The sequence below is a fragment of the Pteropus medius genome, unplaced genomic scaffold (genome assembly GCF_902729225.1).
Source record: "Pteropus medius unplaced genomic scaffold, Ma_sr-lr_union100, whole genome shotgun sequence".
NCBI classification, from domain to species: Eukaryota; Metazoa; Chordata; class Mammalia; order Chiroptera; family Pteropodidae; genus Pteropus; species Pteropus medius.
The window spans coordinates 8,307,693-8,331,163 of record NW_024355008.1 but is presented as its reverse complement, the minus strand read 5'-3'; positions in this window follow the sequence as shown (position 1 = coordinate 8,331,163).

Below are 23,471 nucleotides of genomic sequence, written 5' to 3'. Positions count from 1 at the left end.
ATTTTGTGAAGAGACAAAGTGGGAGACCTGGGAATTTCTGAGGGCAGCTTTCAGCCCAGCCCAACTGTAAAATCTCTTTTGAAGGCTGAGTCACTGCTGGTCTTTATGGCACATAGTATTCTGAACCTAAATTTTAACAGGAATAGTAGGATGTAAGGATGTTTATTTGTATTTTGCATGGATTACACAGTCATATGTTAAGGCTGATGTATGACTGGCCCTATTTCATATATTTTATTTCTAAGGTTTATATTTTAGAACATCATTTTTTGTACTTAGTATGTTCAAGAAATGTTCTATATTTGCCGCATGTCGAGTACTCAGTAGCCACATGTTGCTAGTGGTCATCATATTTGACAGAATGATAAGCATGAATTCTTTCAAAAAATATTTTAAAGTAATACATGAACATGTAAAAATATTCAAAGTGTTTAGAAAGTAAAAAATGAAAAGTAAAAGTATCTTTCACTGCCTTTTTCTCAACCACAATCCTTTATTCCAGTGCTATCCACTATTAAAACTTTCTTTTGTATCCTTTCAGGAAAAGAAAAATGTGTCCAACAAAATTTTATATGTGTATGCTTTTTATAAATTAATTATACTAGACAAACAAAAATTGTTTATACTAAATATGCTGTTTTATATCTTTAAAAAAATTAATACTTGGTCTTGGATACCTTGATGTATCACTGCATTTAGCTCTAAGTCTTAGTTGTCCAGTGTTCCTTGTTTGGAAATGGAATTTATAGATTCCATATTATAGGTTTTGACATTGTTTCCAATGTAATTTTTTAAGTTATTCAAATAGTGTTTATATATATAGCCATTGTTTTGTGGGGAAGTTTGCTAGCAGTGTAATTCCTAGCATTGTAAGAGGCACCTGAACAGTAAGTGAATTCAGTGTAGAGGCTAAGAACACAGCCTCTTAAAGAGGTCTCCTGAATGGCGCTTCCTGACAAATGCTATTTCTAAGCAAAGGGGAAGAAGAGAATCTGGCACGAGGGTAGGGCATTAATAATAAAGACTGGTAGAAGCGGGAACTAGAGATAAAATAAAGGTAAAAAAAAACTCTGGCTGTGAGACAAGATGATAAATATTTGTATCAATAGTCTTAAGGGTGGCCTTTAAGTTAAATCAGTACCGTCCCTCCAAGAAGACTTTAAGATAAAAGTTTTAAATGTCAACGTATTTTATCTGAACAATAAAAGTGTGCGTGTGTGTATATATATGTATACATATATATTTGTGTATATGTATAAAACTGCCATTGTGTTTAGTTTTATTATAAAGGTATTGCATATTTATTGTATATAGCTAGGAAAATGTAAGAAAATATAAGGCAGAAAGCAAATTTTACCCATATTTAGAGAACACCAACATTAGTATTTTAATCTCTTATTTCTATATATGTATTAGTTTTTATAGTTGAGATAATATTGTATATATATTTGTTTATATCCAAATTTTCTTTTCTTTATCTTGATCTTATTGATTGTATTTTCTTTTTATTATTCTTTATCTGTTTTCTTTTTTTTTAGGTAATAGAAATCTAACATTGTTTTGGAATGAATTTGGATACCAGAATAACAAGGACATGGAGAAGTCTTTAGATTCTATTCAGTATCAAAAAAGACAGGCCATGGCCATCCCATTCATTATTCAATGTGGCGAGTATTAAATTCCATTCTAATTAGCAATAATTTAGTGAATTCCTAAATATGCAAGTCATTGTGTTAAGAAATGGGGCATGAGGGAAAGTTTAAAACTAGTTTCTCCTTAAAAGCACTTGAATTGGAGATAACTGGTAATGTCTGTAGTCTAAGTTCTATAAATACAGAAGAACCCACTTATCTTCAAGGTAAGTTATGGCAATACACTGCTTCAATTCTAATTTATATTTCATTTAAGGGGGAAAATATGCAGTGAGTTGGCCCAAATTTTTAGTAAAATTTGTGCTGTTTGTCTCTTCAACAAACTAAGAGAAGCATAAAAACTTTTGCTTATGTTTCTTTGTGGATTTATTTGAGTTTGTAACGATTGAGAATTGACTGAGGTTAAGATTTCAATAAGAAGAAAGCATGTTTTATGCTGGATTAATTTTTTTAAATTTATAGTGACATACATTTATATAAAGAATTCTATACATGTTAAAAGTAAGGATGACCAAATGTAAATGTAATGAGTGGGCCAATTAAGAAAGATGTAGATGTACTTTTAATGTGTATCTTTGGTATGTTGAATGGTCCTTTTTTTTTTTTTTTTTTGCTTTTGAGGGAATTAATAAGGTATAATTAGTTGTGTCTTAACTTTTGGAAAAAAATTTAAGACAGGTGAATGCAACTGGGATATTGTGATAATAGAAAAGAAAGATATTTTTTATTATAGTTAAATTGGTTTCAATTACAGATACTCGTTATTGAATTTACTCCTGTTTTATCATACTTTGGAGAAGGCACCTGAACAATAAATAAATCCTGGACAGTCTTCTTTCTTTTTAAAAACAATGCACTGATATATATTTGCATACTAAAGGGGAGAAACCTTAGAAATATGTCAGGCCATACTCTAAAACTTTTTTTCTCCCTTGCTTTCTTTTTTCTGTTTTAGTTATTGTACTAACATTATGGATGATAATGAAATTCTGCATAATGTGAACAGAATAAACTATTTGTAAACTAAAAAAAAAAAAAGAAAGAAAGAAATGGGGCATGAGGGAGACAAAAGTGGTGAATGAAACCTGGTTCTTGCTTTCAAGGAGGTTAGGGTCTAAGAGAGAGATTAACATAGGCATGAAAAGAATTGTAAGAGATATGAATGTCAAGTAAATAGTGTAAAGGAGGCACAAAATTCTTCGAGGGTTCAAAGGGAAAGAGGAGGAAGTTGAGGCAAGGTTTCATGACAGAGATAGCCTTGCCATGATCTTTAAAATAGAATTTTGATAGGCAGAGTTGTAGTGGGAGATATATGTTAACATCAAGTATACACTCAGCTAAAATTTTTTGGTAGAATAATAGAAAGAGTCATCTTTCTATTTTTAATACCTAGCACTGTGCTATGTAGTTGTTATTTAGTAATTGACAACTGAATAAATGAATGAATAATAGACAAAAATATCAGATTAAATAACATGTTTAGAAGGCTTTGAATGCCACAATAAGGCGTTTTCACTTTGATAAACAATGGAGAGGTACTGGGAATTTTTTAGTTGGAGAATAACATCACTGAAGCATTGTGTTCCTCTGATACATTGTGTTCCTCTGATACATTTTCTAGCCACTATACAAAGAGTTAGAGAATTAAAGACACTCTCTACTTTCTACAAGGAACCTGCCATTCAGCAAGGAAACCAAGGAAACCAAAAAAAGCACACCATAGTATGTAAAATGCAGTTACTTACACAGTGCCAAGGGAACACCTCCCTAATCTTGAGCCTGGGGTGTCTAAAGAGGACCTGACTAGTCAGATATATGCAAGATACTACTAGAATCTAATCTTCAGTATATGAAAGCTGTGTGAAATTGGACAAATTCTTTAATTTCTCTTTCAGTTTCCTTATTTATAAAATGAGTTAGTTATTTATAGTGACACCTACAGTTTTGTGAAAATAAAATGTATTAACACATGTAAAGTTTACTAAGTGCTTAAGATAGTGTATTAGGGTTCTCTAGAGAAACAGAACCAATAGATGAGTGGATGGATGAGTGGGTAGGTGAGTGGATGGATGGATGGATGGATGGATGGATGGATAGATAGATAGATATTGATTATATGGAATTGGCTCATATGATTATGGAAGCTAACAAGTCCTAAGATCTGTAGTCAGTGAGCTGGAGACCCAGGAGAGCCATTGATTCAATTCGAGTTTGAGTTTGAAAGCCTGAGAACCAGGGGACCCAGTGATGCAGTTCCAGTCTGAATATTGACAAACCCCGTACCTGGGAAGAACCTAATGTCCCAGTTCAAGACAGTCAGGAAGGAAGAAGTTCCTTTTTTACGCACAAGACAGTCAGCCTTTGTTGTTCTACTTAGGCTTTCAACTGATTGGATGAGGTTCACCCACATTAGGGAGGGCAACTTGCTTTACTCAGTCTACCAATTAAAATGTTAACCTCATCCAAAACACTTTCATAGACACACTCAAAAGAATGTTTGACTAAATAGGGGCACCCCATGGCTCTATCAAGTTGACACATAAAATTAACCATCATAGGTAATGTCTAGCATGTTGGCTTTTATCGTTATTATTGTGTATTTTAATCCTCAAAAACCCATTTAGGTAAGTACTAATAATAATCTCTTTTTACAGATGAACAATAGAGATGTAATTTGTCCAAGATTGTAGAGATAGTAAGTGGTAGAGCTATCCAAGCCCATAACCACTGTGCAGACTGCCAACATCTTAGAGGAACAAAGAGTAGTATTTACCTAAGCACCATTAGCAGTGTATCTGGAAGGAATTCAGGATTAAAGTTAAGAATAGCTTGGAGAGTGTGGAGTGCCTTGGTCCTAAAGGCAAGGAGAGACTGAAAGGGAGAAAGGGACAAGGAAGTCAGAAACTATAGGCTGGAGAATGAGATAAGAGCAGGGAAAAAAGTGCAGAACAAGGAACTGTGTAAATGGTTCAGAGAACTTGATTTTCTTTGTTAGTCAAGTGATTGGAGATACAAAGTGGTATTTTCAGAAGATAGATAATAGGACAGAGAAAATAGGGGAGTCAAGTCACTGGAAGTCTTTCTGTGGTTTAAGAAGAGGTGGAGGGGGATCTATTATTTAAAATTCTACTAAAACTTACTGGATTTTGTTAACCAATGTCACTGAAAATGAATGAATGAATGAATGAATGAATGAATAAATAAATAAATAAATAAATAAATAAATCTAAAAACATAAGAAATAAAAAATAAAAAATAAAATTCCTTTGGCCGAAAGTTGCAGAAACTAACTGGAAAGAGTTTAAGGGATAATAATAATAACAATAATAGTTTATTGGTGGTGTCTTGGGGTAGCTCATAGAATCCTAGACTAGTTGTGCCGTCAAGAATAATGGTATATTCAACAGATGATTGGATAAAGAAGTTATGGTTCATATATACAATGGAATATTACTGAGCCATTAAAAAAAATGAAATCCTACCATTTGCAATGGACATGGATATAACTAGAGGTTGTTATGCTGAGTGAAATCAGTCAGCTAGAGAAAGATAAATACCTATGATTTCACTTATATGTGGAATCTAAGAAATAAAAAGAACAAACTAATCAAAAACAGACTCACAAATATAGAAGACAATCTGGTGACAGCCGGAGAGGAGAGGTGTTGTGGGGGCTGGGAGAATGGGGTGAAGGATTAAAGAAATACAAATTAGAAGTTGATAGGTGGTCATGGGGATGGGGAGCGCTGCATAGGGAATGCAGTTAGCATTAACATAATGGCTAGATGGAGAGCCAGAAGAGAGAAAGAACAATTAGGGGGATCATTTTATAAACTATATAAATGTTAATTCAAGGTACTGTATACTTGAAAGTAATAATAAAATAAAATTTAAAAAACTTGCATACAAAAGGAAGATTACCATTCTATTATTCAACTATTATAATGTAGACATATTACTAAATCCAAAGTATAAAATCCAAATCTTTTCTGTTAAAGAATTTATGTCCTTAAATAACCTATTGCTTTGTATAATATAATTTTTTTGGAATTAAAAAAGAGTGATCCTGGGAAACTGATCCAGTATTTCTGTTTCATATATGCTACATATTCTAAACTAGTAGTTGATAAACTTTTTTCCGTAAAGGCCCACATAGTAAATATCTCAGATTTTGCAGGCCATACCATCTCCATTGCAACTACTCAGTTCTGCCCTTGTAACATAAAAGCGACCTAGAAAGTCTGTAAATAAATGACTATGGTGATGTTCCAGTGACACTTTCTCTACAGAAACAGGTGGTGGGCTACATTGGGCCCAGAGGTCCATGGTTTGCCCACCTCTAAACCAGGTATTGAGAAAAGATTGTCGTTGCTGGAGGCCAAATGTTTTTATAATCAAAATGAACTGCTAATCTGTCATTAGATGTAGCTGTAACTCTTGACCTTTATAGTAAAATGCTCCTCAAATAGTGACCATATATCAACAGATATGACTATAATTCTATACTTTGTGAAAAGTTCAGATTGCTGTTTTTACACATAATGTAAAATATGTCTTCAGCAGTTAAGATATCAGCAATTTTTTATTGGACCTCTAATTTTTTATCATTGATTTGCAATTGTGGATTATGTATTATGGATGTGTTATATAATATGTAAGGTTATTATCCTGTGTTAATCATATGCCTTGCAAATAATTTTATCGGTTTATCGGTCTTTGATTTGTTTATACTTTCTTTTTTCATTAAAAAATTTTAAAAGAAAAAAAGAATAATGGTACATAATCAAAGATTTACTTGTCTTTGGATCAAAAGATACCTCATACTTTGGTATATGTAGCCTGACACATTTTATTATGATAGATTCACTTCTGATTGTGGTCTTTCTTGTGTGTGATTTTGTTTTGATTATCAGATATTTGCCTTAAATGGAGAGTCTTGCCATCTTCTACTAATCATCAGGAAAAAGAATATTTTGATATCTGGATTTGTGCTAATAATCCTAACCTCTTGGAAAACAGGTAGTTTTTTGACAGTTTTCTAAAATTCTTTATCCATTTTTAATTCCTAAAATACATATGTATGAAACTGGAAAATGTCAGCTATAGATAAATTTTAGCTTAGTAACTGCCATCTCTTAAAACTCTTTCTAGCCCCTTGCCACCTGTGAAAAGATGTTTCATTAGCGTGCTTTTCCATTAAGATAAAAGAAACCTAGATGTAATTATTTGCAAATGTTGGGATGTGCAGCTCTGTGCTTCCACTGGCGGGAGACTACAACCTGGTGTTTAAGAGTTCTGCCTTTTAGTTCATTTTCACACAACATAGCACCTTATTGTACAAGAGTTTTTATCCAGAGTGTGTCTCCAGGGGGACTAAACTGTTAGACTATGTGCTTTTTATGTTTAAGTCATATATTGATTTCGCTGCTTTGTGCTTTTGGACTAAAACAGGAAAAACATCGATTAAATATTGATGAATGGAAGTATTATTGCAAGCCCTTTAGACTTACACTCTTTTTCTTGGGGGGAAAAAGAGTTAGCATATCTCTTTAACAAAGTCACCCCTAAGTTGAGCATTGCTTTTCCATGGAGTTTATTCTAAGTCCTTGGGCCTGGATAAGTTACTCAATATTGCTAATATAGACATTAGGGTAATAACTCTTGTTGGGTTATTTTTATCCAGCCTTGAAAAAAAGCAAATAAAAAAAATCAGAAACTGCTACTAAAATCTCTTCTACATGGAGTCCCCAGGTTAATCATATTTAGAAACTGAGAAAAAATGTTAGAGATGAGAGGGTTTTAGATTTCACGTGGCCCAGGGGTGTTTCAGTTTCCCTTTCTTGGTTTGCAGCAGAACCTTTTCCCCTCCCCCAAATAAAATTTGTTTCAGACTCCAAATTTATGAAATAGATAAATGCAGAACTGTCCTGATTGAATTGGAGATTGGGAATCTGGGGGCCAAAGGCATTCACTTCTCATTTCTGTTCTCTGTTCTCTGCAAAAAGCTGGAGCTCCAGAAAGTAGGCTCATAAAACACTGATCTAGTCTCACTTCTTTATTTTAGAGAAGAGAAAATTCCCCAATGGGGCTAAGAAACCTGTTCATGAAGCCACTGGCAAAGGTCTTCTGATTCCTAAACCCGATTCCAGCCCCAGCTTAAAACTTAAATATCTCCCAAGTCAGAACAAAGGGTTGGTTTAGTGCCAGTATTAACGACAGCCTGATATGTAGTGTTTTCATTGTCAGTGTCATTATTTTCATCCAAGTGTTGTTTAATAGAAGTTTTTTTGTTATTGTTGTTGTTTCGGTTTCTGTGTAGAAAGAGCTGTGCTTGGCAATGTAAATGAAATTGACTCAAGTCCAAAACTCTCAAAAAAAAAAAGTTAATAATATTGATCACTTACTGTGAACTAAGAACTTTTCATACAGCATAGGACAGTGTGTTAGAGTTCAGCCAGTGCAGCCAGACTGCCTGGGTTTGATTCTGAGCTCCATTAGCTGTGAAACCTTGAACAAGTGATATAATCTTTTTTAAACTCAGCTTCCTATCACCTAGAATGGGATATAATAATAGTACTTTTTGCATTTTTTCTGGTTCCAGCTGAGCCTCTTGTAAGGTCAATTTGCTAAGTCCCTGTTCCCTGGGGACCCCTTGATAACGAGCCATGAGAATTTAGGCCCCTTTTTACAGATCTAACCATATACCTATGACTTCTTAGACCAGTCTTAGCCATTATCAGACCTGTAGAACTGGGACTCTGTCCTCTACGGCTTCCCTTAGCTCCAAAATACTCACCTACACTTTCACCCTCTTCTTGAAAAGTGGTGATGCCGTAACAGAACAATGTAAAATTAGTTTCAAAGCTGCATTAGTTCTGTCTCTTTTACACATCAAAACAGTGTTATTTGTGATGACAGGCAAGATGAATTTAGCCATGTTGGTGGAAAACTGATGGACCTTAAAAGCTTAAAATGCAAAAAGTATTTTTATATTTCTGATTTCTTAAGTCCTTAATTCTTTAAATATATGGACATAATTTTGACCATTTATATTTTATATCCACTGAAAAGATTATGACAAAAAGTATGCTTAAAGTGACAGCAAAAGATTTAGGGGATATATAAAGAAAACTCCTGATTACAAGGGCAGTTACATAAGAGTTGACACTTCCTTTATGACAGATTATTGACAGCAAGTAGATATGGTAATTTTTAGGGGAGGAGAAATTTATCCGATGACCTCATTCAGTCCTCTCATTATGGCAGGATGGGCCATGTATACTTTGAGACTATGTCATAAAATAGATTATTGTTAGACAAAACCCTTATATACACACACACACACACACACACATGCACGCACATACATACATATATATATATATATACACACAATTGTATTTGGATAGAATTGCATAAAGTAAGTATATGAAAGTGATGAGAAGTGGAGTATAGTTATTTTTTAGGCAACATTTGATGAATGGAAGGAGAGAGTAATGGAGTGAAAAGTGGCATTATCTATATTTACAGAAAATATAGTTTATTGCCAGCAGTTAATTGCCAATTGTCAGCAGGGTTAATGCTAATGAACATCATTTGAATAAAAAATTTGTGTACCCAGAACTTGGGTAGGAAACATAATAGCAGCTCTCTCACATAGCAATTACATATGTTATCTCATTTCATCTTTACAATAACGCTATAAACTTTCTCTACTTCTCAGAGGAGAAAACAGTGAGGCTAAGAGAGGTGCAATGACTTGTCCAGGGTTCTTTCCTAGAGCTGAAATTTGAGGCCAGGCATTTTATGTAAAACCTGTACTGTTTCTGCCTTACCTCACTGAAGGCATCTTTTACCTTTGAAAAAAGGCTAATTCCAGCCTAATTCTTTACGGTGACAAACTATGCCATTTTACAAACGGTAATATCAGAGTTGGTGACTCAGGCTGGTAAAATGTAGCCATTCTTTTTCAGACCACTGAAGCCTCTTTTTTTTTGTTTTCCACTTTAAGCACAGAGGGAGGCTAGACATTTTGTCTCAGTACCCAAGAAATAGATATCAGTACGCTTCCATTACATTCATGCTATGTATTTATCTGCACTGAAAATAGGGATCACCAGCAGAGTAAAAATGATGCCTATCATTTGACTGAAAGAAAAAAGTCTAAATTTTGAAAAAGATGTTAAAAAATATCTGTGGATTGTATTCTACATTAAAATTTAGTTTGTTTCCAAAGATTTTTGAAGACAATTGAATGGATTGCATTTAAATAAAATATTTGTAGTTTCTCTTTTCTGAATAAAAACTTAGTGTTGTCACTAGGTTCTTTTGTCACATGAAATAGAAACCTATATAGGTGCCACCCCACAGATGTCTTCATCTCAACACTACAGGCAGCTACATATATAGTAGATGTCCCCTGATTTGTTTTATCTACCACCTTTCCTTGAAAATAACAATGACAACAAATATCATATATAAGTGGATTTTTTTTCCACAGTAGTACTCGAATTTGATTGTAGTTTTTTTTTTTTCTCTTTTGATGGGGGCAAGAAAAATAAATGCTGCAGCTATGAAAAACAGAAATCAGGGGTTTGATCTGCTTCACTTTTCCTGTGCTGTTTCAGATGAGAGAAGGCCCTGTCTCTATTCTTAACCTCCTCCTCCCTCTCCTAGACTAATGTACATTGATTTTGTCCCTTTCCTCTCCTTTCGGTACCCACATAATAGGAAAACCCTCGCTAAGAATTGACCTGAACATTTTGCCCACTATCGTACATCCCCAGTGATAAATCAAAGCCATGACCAATGGAAGTTGAACTTCTGATCTTTGTCAAGCCTCTGTACCAAAATGCACAATATACTCTCTCAATTTTTCAACAGTTTGGCTAACAACTCCCAGAACATAGCCACAAAACCAAAAGTAGGGGGAAAAAATCCTCAAACCTTACAAACCATATGTCTCAAAAGTCATTAGTGTTTTTTGTAACCATAACAAGGGAAGCCCTCATTCACAGCCTGTTTATTGTCATTTATATATAATTCTATTTGATGATATAATACACGTATTAACCCACTAGTGAATAGAAACAGCACATCAATAATGTCGGGAAATAGGGTGACCGCAGAAGCAGACATACTGACAACAGAAGGGAGACAAAGATGTTGCCAAGGTGGGGAGTCGGGGAGGGGGAAGCCTGTGTGGGGAGGTTATTTGGGGCTATTTGATGAAGGGCTCTACTACACCCATAAGGCTATCAGTAAGTACTGCATCACATCACAGTAGTTACCGGTCTTCACAGTGATCCTGAGTCATTAAACAAAGGATCCATGTGTTTCAGAAGCAGAATTATTTGGTGTGTTGTGGACAGACATATGGATTTCTATCCCAAAATTTTGGGGAAAAAATGTTTGGCAGTAATAAGATAAGCTTCGGTTATCTAAAAACATTTTTGCAAAAATCCTCATTTCATGATAATGCAGGATAAATGAAGCCTTTGTAAATAATGAATAGTGTCACATTCTGGTAAATATATACTACCTTTCACATTTTCCATCAAGCTATTTTTTTCCCATTAAGCTCTTTTCCATGCAAATTGGAGATTTAAGGTCATGTATTACTTAAGTCATCAACACAATGATCTTTACCTCGTATTCAAATTTTGGATATAAGACATAAAGATAAATCCTTGTGGAAGTAAATAATCTTTTACAGACAGTAAATAGTTTTATATTTTCTCCTGATGTTGTCTCTTGTACTTGTTGATTGTGAAGTTGTCATCACACAGAACGCTTACCTTCCATCCCTCTGGGTACCATGAGCACGGTATCACCATCAAAAAATAAGAAAGATAAGCAACTTCGAGAGTCAGTCCAAAGGTATCAGAATCGCCTGACAGAACAGCAGCCACAGGTGAGCTGTTATTAATTCTTTCCAAAATCTACCCAGACTCTTGAGTTGTTGGTTTCACGTGTGCAGATTGACTAATATGATTTACCCAAGTAAAATGTGTAGCCTCTTTTTTCCATCCTCTTTTCTCACCTCCTTTTAATTTGGCATCTAAGGAGTGTTCTAGAGGTGAGCACAAGTGCTCAAGAGTCCAGAAAGGGAGGCGAGTTCTTAAAACATACTATACATGTGATATCTAAGTCCATCTACATAACACTGAGTGTGAGGTAGGGGAATATATTTCCATTCTGCAGCTGCACAAAAGGCCTCATAGATGCCAGCCAGCATGTCAGAGGTCACGTGGTCAAGATTAGAACACGGTTCCATATGACTCCAAAGGTTAGGCTTTTTTTTTTTTAAATTTCATTAGGCTTCTTCCCTGATGGTGGATTTTTGAGGTAAAGAATTGTACTTCAAAAAAAACTAGCCTATTAATACAGAAACTGAGAGTCATATTTCTTTGGTAAGAAAATTCAATAAATATAGCATTACTATCAGTAAATGTAGGTAACCATTACAATTTCAAAAGAAAGAAAAGGTGGCATGCAAAAATACTGTTTTAATCAGTGATCTAATAAAGTCATTAGATCTATATTTACTTTATGGATTCAGAACCCAAGTTTGACATTTTTTAATTGTGTAGCCTGGTAACTTCCTCAAATAGACCTCGAAGAGGTCAGTAGCATACGTTCAACTGTGTGAACCCTCTGTAGATGTCAGGACAGAATGCTTATTCCAATAGAGAATTATTTGTGGAGCAGGAGTCAAGACCCTCCCAGGCTTAATGCCTTATTATTATGTGTATTTCTGTGCTCTTAAAAGGTAAACTTTCTTTTCTACCCCAGTTTCACTTTTCCTCTCTCACCTTGCAAAGGAATCCGCCATGCAAATCAGCTGCCACCCAGGGTCACAGCCAAGGAAACCCTCCTCTCCCCTTTTAGCCTGGAGTCTCAGGGTTTCTTTAGGGAAGATAAGGAGAGTCACCTTTTGAAACACATTCTCCTAAACTCCCCCATCCTTTGAACAATTGGGCGAAGTCAAATCTTTCTAATGTGGGATATCTTAATTTGTTCTGCTTCTTTTTTCATTTACCACTCCTTGTAGCTTTGCGAAGGCATTCAGCACACCCTGAATTGATGTAATCTTTGTGTGTCTCTGGATAGTTTGTTTTTCCTGTAAAGGTGAGAGCTGATCTTTAGAAGTAAAATGGTGCCAGTCTCCAAGTCTTAATTAACTTTCCTTTTGTTGAGGATTGGATGTTTTATTCATTATTGAGGTAGAGATTTTGATGTTAGTTGATGGAGTAACAGATTTAGGCCATCCGTTGTGCTTGTTCTTTCTTTCTTGGTAGTTGATTTTTTCATAAAAAGTTGAGCCATGTTTGGTCTATTTCAAATATAAACAAATAAATTTAGCAGTACTTCAATAGTAACTTATTCCTACCAGTTCAAAGGACAGAGACTCCTTACCATCCTTCTCGCCCCCTATGTGAAAACAATCCTAGCATCTTTAACACAATGTCAGAACACATGCTCTTAATTGACCCTGTTTGTATGGTCGTCAAGGAAAAGTTTGTCTAAGGTGCACCCAGCCATGGGCAGCCAGTTAATTTTGAGACAGTCACTGAGCACATACTTGCCTTTAGATTTGGCCCATGCTATGCATGTGGAGAAAACAGAGGAACTCTAATACAAGACCATAAACTCCTTGAGTGCAAAGATAGTCTTGGTTTTGTTTACTGTGAATGTATTACCTAAGACTGTGTCTGACTTGTGGAAGGTACTTAATACATAGTTGTTGAATCAATCAATCAATATGCCCTCATATAATATACAGTCCCTTTCTGGACCTAGTCTAACAATTGTTTTTAAATTAGAAATCACTGTAAGACAATACTAGTTCAATACTTGTCTGATCATAACTGAAATTATAATAGAAGTTCATTACTTCTAATGAGGAGATATTGAGGACAGCGTCAGTCAAAAAAAATGTTAAGAAGTGGCACTTAACTTGTATTTAAAGTCTATTTAGGGTAAACAGAGGTAAAGGACAGGGCATTCCAGATGAGAAGAACATTATAAATGAAGATTTGGAGATAAACAAAGGCATGTTCTTTCAAAGAAACCATATTTTAAACTATATACAAAACAGAGTAGGGGGAGGGGAGAGGTAGATGGGGTAAAAGGGGTCAAATATGTGATGACAGAAAGAAATCTTACTGTTGAATTGTATACCAGAAACTTACTGGATTTCATTAACCAATATCACCATAATTAGAATTTTTTTTAAAGAATAAATTATATGCAAAACTTGTGTTTTTAAAAATAAACAGCATTTGTGTGGCATATCTGTCTTTTAAAAACCGTGTAACTCATTATAAAATATGTTAATTACTGACTAAAAGACATCTGAAAGGTGAACTCAATTCTCTTTTATAAAAATAATGCACAAAAGTATTCAAAAACTATTTTGGTGATAGCTGCTTGCTGCCAGAAACAAGACTCAAAACCATCCAATGGTCAGTGTCAATTTACTCTCTTTCTTACTGCCTTTTAGAAGAAGCGCTGTTAGAAATGATACAGGCAAGGATGGGAAAGCCAAAAAAAACAAGGCATTGGTGCCATTCAGATTCCACGCAGACATGATTCATGTGTAGGGTAGATAGCACTGAGAAATCAAGAACTGGCTAGTGTCACCAGGATTCACTATGTCTGTTGGTGGTGCTCATTCTCTCAATAGCAGGAAATAATAAGATGTTATGGTTGGCTCACTTCCTGTTTTCTCTTCTTGCTCTCACTACCAATGCCCACCTATCCACTGACCAGGCCTAGGGAGCAAATATAAAAATGACTTAAATCTATTACTCTCTTACATGAAGAGTTGACTAGGTAAATCAAAGAACTTCCTGGATCTTAGATTTTGTGTTACTGACAACCAGGAAGGATAGGATAATGGTTCGAATGGTAGTATTATGGTACTAGTATCAGAAATCAGCAGCTCCAGCCTCTTCTCCACCCCTCACTCCACACTCCACTGGTGTATAGAGTGACTAAGTCTAACTTCTAGGAGCATCACCTACAGGACACCCTTGTTAGGGAATGAATACTTGCAGTCAGAAAACTGTTCTAGTAAAAGAGGTTTTCCAATAATTAGGTGTGATCCTCTAGGAGAAAATGAAGTAGCTAGGTCCAGAGCTGTCATTTTCACAGATGGTATCTTATTTGATCCCCACCACATTCTAGCTAGTTACATCAATTAGGACAACAGAGGGAAGTGTAAAGTTCAAAGAAGATAAAGAACTTGAATCAAGTCACACATCTTTAAATGGTGAAGTTGAAATTTGGTTTCTTTTTGCCTAATTCCAGCACTGATCTGCTCATAATCTCACAGGATAAATACAAAAAAAAAATGATATGAGAACATTTACAAAGACAACAAACATATATTGCAAATGATATTTGTTAAGAGAAGTACAAAAGTTTTCCCTAATAAACCTAAGAGGAGAGCTCAAATTCAAAATGTAATTTGTAAACTGTGTCAGCAAGTCAAGACCTTCTCTATAACTTGTGCTTCTGAAACAGTCCATTCTATTTTCTCCTTTGGAACAGATGAATGAGTTATCTATTCCTAAATGCATGTTTCCAGCTCATTCATTACCTGCTGATTTCTATACTGAGTGACAAGTGCCACCTGCTGGCCAAAGAAGCATTTTCATTTTCATTTTCATTATGTCACTCTCCAATTTACTCGGCTACTAGTTGGCATTTTATCTGGATAATTGTTATTTTGTTTTTCAGTAATCCTAGACAACAATTTTAAAACCATAAAGTTACAAAATCAATTCCTCTGCATTTGAGGATTTTCCTGTACTCAATTTTCCCCCTTTCTTTGTTTTAACTCACAATTTAGATTCTCTTTTATCTTCTATTGTATGGCAAGGATGACCATTGCCATCATCATGCACAAGAAATATAGTTTTAGGTACATTTCATTTAGGTTTTTTGTTTTTTTTTTTTTTGGTATCACTTTAAATCCACTTGATACTTTCAACCATTATAAGATAGATAACTTGGTTCCCTGAATGAAGCCTACTCTACATTTACTCATTTGTACATAAGTAATGCTAAAGAGAAGTATGTTTATATAATCAATATGTTAGTGCAAATGTGCTGTACTGATTATGTATTCTCTAGGTTTTTCTAGGTTAACCTTTACTGGTTAATATGAATTTCTTATCCTGTAGTAAGGAGGCTCTCTCTCATCTGACATTAGTTAGCTTTCTGGCATTAGTTTCTTCCCTTCTGCAGGATTCTCCCCTGATTTAATCTATGTTCCTTAAGAATATTCTCCATTTCTGTGTTACTCCAAGTGCCTTTGTTTTTTCCATATTGTCTGAAGTGGCCTCTGTCCCTCCTTTAGTTCTTTAAAGATCTCAAACTAATGTCATTCCTGTATAAAGTCTTCTCTCATTTCTCCACCTATAAAAACTCTCCTCCCCTCAGTTGCCTTTGTCCTTGATGTGTGTCTTTCTTGGAGCATGTTTTACTTTTTATCTAGTATGATAGTTACTTATGTATATGATCTGTCTCTTAGTTAGACTGTAAGCTTTTAGAAAGAAGGGACAATTTTTATTCATCTTTGCATCCCCAAACAACACTTAGTCCTGGACCTTTCACATAATGGGTGTTTACCAAGAAAGAGTAAAGGGTCGAAGGAATTTGATGTAGGCAGGATTGTTTATAAATAGCTACAAAAATAACTTTTTTATTTGATTATATTGGTTGACTATGTATAGGTTACACTAAAACCTTCTGCATATGTTATTGGAGACCAAAATGTTCTCACACTTGGCCAAAATAAAGTGTTGCATTTGGATGGGATTAGAGACTATTTGGTTTCTGTTGTGTTCATAGTCTTTGCATCAAATGAATAGCCTTTGTAAAATTCCATGCCTCTTGAAAAGGAACTTCAGCAATAGCATTCTATTCTTTTGTAGTGCTCGTGTGGACACACAAAAAAATGAAATAGTTTCATCTGACAAGTCCCACATTGGTTGTTTTAGCAGTAAAGGTGGAGCAAAGAAGGCTTGCTGAACTTTTAGCTATTTTTCAAATTGAAATGGCAAATCTGAGTACAGCTTTGTAATGAAGAATGTGAACACATTTTCCCATTTAGAATTTAATCTTTTTAACGTCGTTATTATGTAGGATGCCGAGATTTCAAATCTGTGCAACTACAGAGACAGATGCCTTAGAAAATATATTTGTTTATCAAGAGTACTTTTCAGCCTCCTTACATAAACTGTTATAATCTAAAATTTATGACATCTAAAGACCTTTGTCTAACAAGAGGTTGTTACACTCACTGTAGTTGAAATATTTTACTTTATTACCCTTGCTACAAAGATCTCATTTCTCTGTGGTGATGCATTACTTTTCCAAAAGAGATAATGCATAATATATTCACACTTGTGGGCCCTCCCTGTGTTCATGGCATAGCAAATCAGACATTAAACGAATTGTGCATGATGAACTAGTTTAGAAGTTCGTTGAAGCAAGTATCACGTGTTCTAGTGTACTTTTCACCATCACCTCTGGCTCACAGCTGGGCACAGTAGGTGTCTAACAGAAGCTGTTCGACTTCTTAACTTGACATGCTTGTCCAAATTATTTTCTTACTCATCCTTTCTTGAGGAGCTGATGTCATGCTACCTGACAGAACAGCATTTTTAGTTTACTTAAGAAACCAGGACAGCACCAGCAGTTAGAGGGACATTCAGAACAGCCTGGCTTGTGGACGGTGTGGTGTGGGGAGACCAGGATAGTCCTGGCTCTTAGCTTCATAAGTCACCCTATTCTGCCCTGGAGATTGGGACCAAAGACTACCATCCATTGTTGTCTGCTCCTGGGTTTCACAGAAGTGAGCAAATGCTGCCACTGAGGTTCATTAGGAATGTGGGTCCAGAAGGAACTCACACTTACTCTAAGAAGGACAAAAGTAGCCTTGACAGTGGCGAGCAGTTTTGCCACATTGTATCCTTCTCTTTGCATGTCAGTCAGTCAGTCATTTCTATTTCATCCACAGAGATGGAGAGAAAAGTAGAGATTCAGGTGTATTGCCTGAAATGGAGGGAATACTAATTTGGGTTACAATGCAAATATATCTGTTTGGTCTCTGCACTACAAAAATTCCTTAAGCACCTGAACTATATGTACAACCAGTTCTCGATTAGTGTGTATGCTAATCGGGAACAGTCAGAGGTTACCTGATACCCTGGATGCACCTCAAGGCCTATTTCCTGGCTCTGCTCAGAGTAAGGTACAGGTATTTGGCTCCCTTCTGAAGCAGGCTACTCACTGGTCCCTTCTAAAGGAACCCTGTGATTCTGAGCATCAGCATTTCTGAGTCCTCCTCTCTGAGCTTGAATCCTGCTTTTCATCTTGTTAGACCTAATCTCCCCTCTAACTCAGAATCCAACCTTACATTTTGAATTCAGTTGAGGGATTGCATTTGATGATTGTTCTGATTTTTAATTCAAGCCCCATATCTCATGCCCCCTGATTTAACCTTACCCTTTTTGGCCTCCCCTGACCCAACTTGCCTTCTGGTGTAAACACCATTCTATCATTTGTATTTATGAGTTTGCTTGTTTTGTTTGTTTGTTGCTTTTTTTATATGCCACAAATGAGTGAAATCATAGGGTTCTTGTAGTTAGGGTTGAGGTAAACTTATGGTCGAGAGAGTTTTGGAAAGGTTTCTGGACTAAGAAATTGGAGAAAGTTCAAGGGAAAGATGAGACCTGATTGATATGGAAAGATTCCAGCAAAGAAAGGAAGGAAAAATTATGAGGACTCGGGTTTAGAGTTTAGAGATTATGGGAGAGAAGTTACAGCTGTTCACACACACCTAATAACCTAATTTTGTCTTTTCTAAAGAAGAGTCAGGGCCATCTTCTGACAGTGAAACAGGCGAGCTTTGTGTAGAGGGCATAATGAAGATTTGGGGCAACCTTTGTGAGGAGGGGGACAGAAGCTAACTAGGGACAAGTAAAAGGGTGTCCTTAAGAGAATGAGAATCATGCATATTTTATGATGTGACTTCAACAGTTATGAAAATTTTAGCAACTTGAAATTTATAAGCAGAGAAGGAATATCATCAAATATCTGATTGATCTAAGGCTGAGAATTATTTAGATGGATGTAGTGGAACATAGTCAAAGTAATGAACTATTTTTCTCATGCAGATACGGAAATGGAAGCCAAGAGGGGTATGATAGATTGAAAGAAAAGAGAGGAACTTAGGGAACAAAAATTTCAATAGCAATGAAAAGCATTGATAATAATACGGAGAGAATTGTAAATCATAAAGAAGAAAAAGGATTTCAGAGAGGGATAATTTTAAGAGGTAGAAAGATTGGTGTAAGTTGACTTAACTTGAGCAATCCTTGGAGTTACAAGGTGAAGAAAAATATGTGAGAAAATTTAAAAAAAAAGATGAACAAGACTGTGATAAAGGTAGGTAAAAGTGTTATAGCAGACTTCTGGCATAAATATGGCTATATAGACTTAGCATGGAAGTCTTTCTAGCAGCAACAAGAAAACAGAAAATGAAAATGTAAATAAATTTCAGTCAAACTAGGAGACATATAGCAAAATATGGCTCAGGGCTGCTCAAAGCATTCAAGATAATGCAGCAACTCTGTAAGAGGAAGAGGAGAGAGCTGGAAGAAGAGCCCTGCAATAGCACATTTAAAAAATCAATACAGATATACTTACTGAAGAAGGACACATCTAGAAATGGAAAAGCTATATCAATAGCTAGGAGGCAATAAGAACCTTATGGAGCCTGCTTTAGTTTACAGAAGTAGAAGAATGTGGAACGCACATGAAAGCACTAAAAAAAATCGTATTTACAGAAGCAGTCTCCTTTTTTTCTTTTTTCTTTTTTAGAAATGAGAGGTTTTGCTTGTGAAAAGTAAAAGAGAGAGAGAGAGAGAGAGAGAGAGAAGAAGAAGAAACTCGCCTAAAATCTTATCCTGCACATATCTTTCCTCTGGCAAAGAGCTAGTCCTAGAAAACCTAACTCTTATGTTGATGTGTGTAAGAAATGAACTAATATAGCAGCTAAACAAGATATCATACCAAAAAAGAAAAACATTTCAGTAAAATGTGAGTAAGACACCTTATAAATATGTAATATAAGTAAGATACCATAAAAAAAAAAAAAAAGGAAAAATCTGGTAAAATATAAAGGACAAAAAAGAAGCAACTACATCCATTTCTGATAAAAAATTCTAGCCAATCGGGAACAGAAGAAAACTCTCTCCTTTGGTAAAGGGTGTCTACAAAAAACTTACAGCTAAAATTGTACTTATTAGTGAAAGACTAAAATCTCTTCTCCTAAGATCAGGAATTAGACAAAGAGGTTTGCTCTCACCATTCCAATTCAGTATTGTACAGAAGGTTCTAGACATTGCAAGAAAGACAGAAAAATAAATAAAAGACATTTAGATTGCAAAGGAAGAAGTAAAACTTTCTTTTCAGATGTGGTAGTCTATGTAGAAAATCAGATGGAATGTATAAAAAAGTTACTAGAACTAGTGAAATGAACAACTATATAAAAGCAGTATATAAAAATGAGCCGTTTCTACCTACTAGCATCAAATGGAAATTAAAATTTAAAAAATACAATTTCAGTAGCATTAAAATATGAAAAATACTTAGGGACAAATTTGACAAAAGATGTGCAAAGTCTATACATTGAAAACTATAAAACACTGCTAAAAAAGTAAAATAAATAGATAACCTATGTTTATGAGTTTGAAGACTCAACATTGTACAATGTCAATTCTCCTTAAATAATCTATGAATTTAACCTAAGTTTGATCAAAATTCGAGTAATCTTTTTTTGCTAGAAATTTAAAAATTTATTCTAAAATTCACATGGAATGCAAAGGATTTAGAATAGTCAAAATAAATTAGAAAAAGAGCAAAGTTGGAAGACTGACACTACCTAATTCAAGACCTATCATAAACCTATAGTAATCAAGACCGTGAGGTATTGGTGTAAAAAGAGACACATAGAACAATGGAACTGAATAGAGAGTCCAGAAATAGACTACACATATATGGTCAGTTGTTTCCAACAAAGGGATCAATACATTTCAATGAGAGAAAGAATATTTTTTTCAACATGTGACATCCAAACACTTTGGTGCTCTCATACCCGCTTTGAACCTTGACTCATCTCAGACCATATACAAAAATTATCTTGATCATAGGGCCAGATAATATTTTAGACTTTAATAACAGAAATAAGGAAAGAAGAGTCACTATATTCATAATTGGAATACCCAAAGAAAGAGTAAGAGAAGACCACATTTTTGAAGGTAGAAATCAGAAAAACTTTTCAAGTTTTCACGAAAAAAAAAACAAACAAAACCTTGAAGCTACATATTTGAAACAGTGAACTGCATGGTAGTGAAAACTGTGCCAGAAAAGTCAACAATAAGACATATAATAATAAAGTTACTCCACTGTAAAGAAATAGATAGAATCCTTTGATGAGCAGGAATAAAAAATCAAATCACTTATAGGGAGAAAAAATTTAGATTGGCTTCAAATTATGTACAAAAAAAACCCCTGAGTACCAGGTAATAGTGAAGTAAGAACTATAAGATCTTTAAGGAAAGAAGGTGTAAACCAATAATTTTATATTCACCATACCATTTTTCAAATAAAAAGCCTACAAATAAATAGTTTTGAAAATAGGAGGAAAAACTCAAGAAATACTGTTCTCATGATTCTTTTTGAGGAAACTAGAGATCAAACTTGAACTAGCCAAGAAATATTTGAAAATTCTACAGCAAAGAACTAGAAATAAGCATTATTGACTATTCAACCATAAGAATTAGACTAAAACATATATGACATTAGGTATCAAACTGAATGTAAATGCGCTGATGAGGTAGAAATAATTCAACTAACAAAAAAGGGAAGTAAAACATGAAAGATAAAGGGTAATTTTTTGCCTCATTTGTAACAGGAGATCAAGAGATATCATTTAAGCAATTTAAGTGTACTTTTTGATGCTAATATAAACACTGACAGAGATAATATGATTAATAAATATCAGAGAGTGGAAGAAAAGAGGGAATAAGAAATAAATTTTGTCACCATTCAGAGTAGGAAACTTATAGATACTAATAATAGAAAGAACTAAGAATAAGAGTATTATATAAAGTTATTATAATGGTAGTCATTAGGGGAAAAAAAACCTACATAATATCAAAAATATCCATACAAAACAGAGGAAAAAATATAAAAACAAAATAAAATCATATGACAACTAATACTAAACACATATATGGTATCAATAAATAAAAATGGCTTAAACTTACCTTAATAATGGATAAGAAACTTCAGGTATCACTAAGCAAAGATCAAGCCTGCACTATATAAAAGACACACATTTAAAATGCTAATTCAGAAATGTTGAATTCAGACAAATGCATAAAAATAAAAGAGGAGTCCGGCTTAAATCAGACAAATTGAAATTCAAGGTGAAAAAACATTATACAAGGCAAGGAAGGGCATTTTATTTGGCTAAAGTCTTTAGTTCACAATGAAGATGTATCAATTACAGATCTCCCACATCAGCTAATGCAGTGTTGAGTTCCATAAAGAAAAATCTATACATGATAGGTAGAAAAAGAGACAGTCATACTAGTAATAGGAAACTTTAGTTTACTCTTCACCTAGGAATACCTAACAAACAATAATAACAATGTATATGTAATTTATATATATGCAAAACTCTGTACTCTCAAAATAGAGAATGCATTTCTTGTCAAGTGCTCTCAGAATATCCATAAGAATGACTATGCTTGGCCATCAAAAAGCCTGGTGGAGACAATTTAGCAGTCTATCACTTTTAGAAATTGATTTTATAGATGTACTCACAAATATGAAATTACCTATTTACAAAATTATCTATTTTACAAGTCATTTCAAAATATTTTGTGTAGTAAAATATTGAGAAGACCTAAATGTCTGTCAATGGGTCTGGTTAAATAAAATGCTGTACAACAATACGTTAGCATACAATGCATTTGGAAAAGGAATGAAGAAGTTTTTTAAGTATTAACAGAGAAAGATCTCTAAGATATATCCTTAAATGAGAAAGCAAGATACAGACTACGTTTCAAAGAAGGTAGGGAAAATTTATTTATATATGCTTATATACAGTGTATAAACAAATCTCTGGAAAGATAAATAAAAAAGTAGCAACAGTGGTTACTTCTTAGTAGAATGTGTGCTGGACAGATGGAGAATGGAGTAGTAAGGAGATTTTTAAAAATTGAATTTTTAAAATGTATGTTGTTCCATGTGAATATGTTATCTATATAAAAATCTAAAAAGGAGTAATGCCACAGGAGCATAGAACATAAAGCAATTCATTCTTCCTTGGGGAATTTGGAAATGCATTCAGAGTAGATAATATTTGAACTGAGGCTTGAAAGATGCATAAAATTCGACAAATGGAGAAGATTGGAAAAATCATTACAGGGAAAAGAAATGGATTATACAAAGGCATGAGAACATGAAAGTGAATCTGGGGATTGGGCATTGAGTCTATGAGAACAACATGGGTGTCAGAGGGATGAAAAATGGCTCAGAAGAGGAATTTACATAGTTCAGGTGCAACTGTTTGAAAGCTGCTTGTATGTCATGCTAAGTGCTCTTTGGTTTCATTTAACAAACGGAAATGAATTGTCTGCTATGTGCCATTCCATGTGCAAATTGCTGCAGAAATGTGACTCTATCTTCTAGGCTAGTGGTTCTCAATCCTGACTGCATATTAGAATCAGT